Source organism: Juglans regia, chromosome 12, assembly GCF_001411555.2.
Source record: "Juglans regia cultivar Chandler chromosome 12, Walnut 2.0, whole genome shotgun sequence".
NCBI classification, from domain to species: domain Eukaryota; kingdom Viridiplantae; phylum Streptophyta; class Magnoliopsida; order Fagales; family Juglandaceae; genus Juglans; species Juglans regia.
In genome coordinates this window covers 12,023,643-12,026,727 of record NC_049912.1, presented here as the reverse complement: position 1 = coordinate 12,026,727, position 3,085 = coordinate 12,023,643, and positions in this window count along the sequence as shown.

Genomic DNA, 3,085 nt, shown 5'->3' with positions numbered 1-3,085 from the left:
TTAGAAGTGTCAGAATGCATTATGGTCTACGCCATTAGACTCAGTGGATTATTTAGAATTTTATGGCGCAATATCCTATTTTCATAATTCTGGACGAAACGTCTGTTGAAAATTGTGAAATTATTTTTAGGGGCACTTCGAGGTTGAATTTGGGTATAATATTTTCACTGTAGGTTAATATGAATATTTAGGAATTTTTAGTGTTAAGTTTATGATTCACTTTTTCGAAGTGAATAGTAACCTCGGTAAGCGCACCTATTGCAGTGTTTCGAAATCACAGTGTGGAATGTCCAAATTTGATTAGAGAAGTTTTATTTGGACACTTGGCAAGATCTTAGCCACACTTAGTGAATAATTTTAGACACTTGGCACCATAAGGAACGTTTGTTGGATTTGAAGGAATCAAGGTGTGAGATCATGTCGCTTAAGCAAAACTTTGTTTCATCTGCTCAACCAAATTGTGCCAGACCAAAGAGGTTTTCAATCCTAGTGAAACCCTAAATGGTGGGAATCCAATTGAAAGCCCAAAAGCTTTGTTGAAATCGAAACCCTAAACGGTTTCCCCAAAACCCTAAAGTTGGGCTCTAAACATTTTCTAATCCGATTTATAGCATTGTGTTTAATCACTTGATTAAATCACTTCCACATGCTATTAATCCTTCAAATTTGTGTTAGAACATCATTATCCAACCTTGTTAACCTTGAGAAATTGATTGGACCAAGTGATATTGGATTTGGGCTTGATAGCAACCCAAACCCTCTTTAAACCCCAAATTTTAGGCCCATTCGGTTTAGGCCCACTAAGGCCCACGAATTTGGTCACCATAGGATTGCTTCATGGCTAAGTTTTGTACCCCCACTTGGCTGGCCAGATCTGTACAAGAAGAGCCTAGAAGGTTCTTGAAAGACAAAGCAAAAGGGCCACCTCACTCTTTCACTCTCACACTCCACCTTGAGAAAAGATCTTGGTCTGATTTTTATGAGAATAAAAGGCCAACACTCAACCATTCATTCAGTCCTATCACTTTACATAGCTTGTGTAAGAAGCTCTTCAGTCCACTTCCCACGAAAAGCAGCTCTCCTTTACACTTTTCCTTCATAGAACACAAAAGACACTCTCGGACAGTTTTTTGTACCTCTTTTGAATGCCTGTTTCGAAGATTTTGTAAGTGTTTTCTCGCCAAGATTCCTTCATGAAAGTTGTTTCTTTTGGAGTCTAGTTTACGTGGATAACTTATTCGTTCCATTTGGAGATCATTTGATTGGTCAAAAGTTGTTTAGACCCCGGAAAGGTCATTCTGGGCGATAAACTGGAGAGTGTGTTATATTTTTGAGTTTTTGACCAAGCTAATGAATAGATCTTGGTCCGAAATTTTTATGGAGTACTGTTAACATGTGTATATGATTATTGGTTGAGGATTTGTTGCATGATTAAAAGTTTTGGTGAAATACTTTCTTAGGTCTAGAAACTTAGAAACTGGAAGAGGAAAAACAGTTTCTGTTTTGAGAAAGTTTAAATCTTTTATGGTTTAATCTTATTCCAATGGCTTTGATATTTTTATTGGAAGATCCTAAGCATCTTATATACATGTTATAATGTTATTTTGAAGATATTTGAAGTTAGTTTCGAACATATGAAATTTTATGCAAGGAGATATTCGGTTAGGCCAAAGTGATGATGTTCTTGGCTAAATTTATGTTTTGGTTGATGTTTACCCATGTGATCTTGAGTTTGAAGCTTGGATCTGTTTTATGACACATTTTTGAATCATGTGATGTTTTGGTTTGAAGATCACTTCTTTATAAGTCATGGATCAAGAGGTTGATCAAAACAAGTTAGAAACAAAATTCTGTTTTGAACTTAGAAGAGAAACCAAAAAGTTCAAGTATGGTTTTAGTGATTTGGATGACTTTTGTTCATGATTCAAAACATTATTATTCTTAAGAATATGTTATGAGTGTAGTAGAAGAAAAATTTTGGTTTAATCATGAGTTTTGAGATTTGAAAGAATTACAACAAAAAGCAAAGGAAATAGCCTTTGTAAGTTTCGGCCATATAGAGTTTTGATGGTTGTGTTTAGTTTTAAATTTTTATGAATTGATATTTGAGTTTAGGACAAAATTTACATAAGGAATGTAAATTTTGGTGATTTTTGAAGTTATGATGCAAAATCCTTAAGTTAGGGGTAAAATGGTCATTTTCCCACATGTAGAGGGTAAAATGGTAATTTTACTCTAAGTTGATATTTTTTCATATTCTTAATTGTTAGTGATTAAGTTCTAATTTTTAGAAATCACTACTTTCAGTTTCCCGTTATCGCACTTGAGTTTTGTCTCGAAACACGAAGATCGAGGTAAGTTAGCTTTTAACTTACTATCAATTTAATGTGTATGTGTGATAAGTAAGGAAACTAAATTGTATGTATGCATGTTATCATATGTGTCATGCCAAGTCATTACATATTTATCTGTTACACAGAATTTATTTTGTCATGAATTATTCATCTGTTACACAAGATATTATGTCACGTATTGCTATACATGCTATACATTGCAAGTATGTCATGTTAAGTTAAGTATGCCATCTGTTACATGTATTTCTTGTCATGTAATATTCATTGTCACATGTTACGCCATGTTAAGAAATGTTGTCTGTTACATGGTATGCTATGTTACGAAATGTTGCCTGTTACATGTATGCCATGTTATGAAATGTTGTCTGTTACATTTATGTTTCAAAGTATGTCATGTTTGTCGTCTTACGTTCATGTCACGTTACGCTACGTCAAGATTTCTATCTTTTATGTCACGTTCATGTTACGTCACGTTACGAAATGTCATGTCTGCCAGTTAAGTCATTCATGTCAATCACGACCCTAAGCGCTAGGATGGGGTAATATCCTAGTGGAACTCCTTTGTTCACACTGGAGTGTCTAAATAGGTGTGAAATTCCCTGGGTTGACAAAGTACAGTCAACAGGTTGCGAATGGGGCCTAATTAGCTGGTCACCGGAGCGCGCCAGGCACTAACGCCGATGGTGCCACACATTATGTTACGTGTGTTCACAGCAAGTGTGGCACAAACA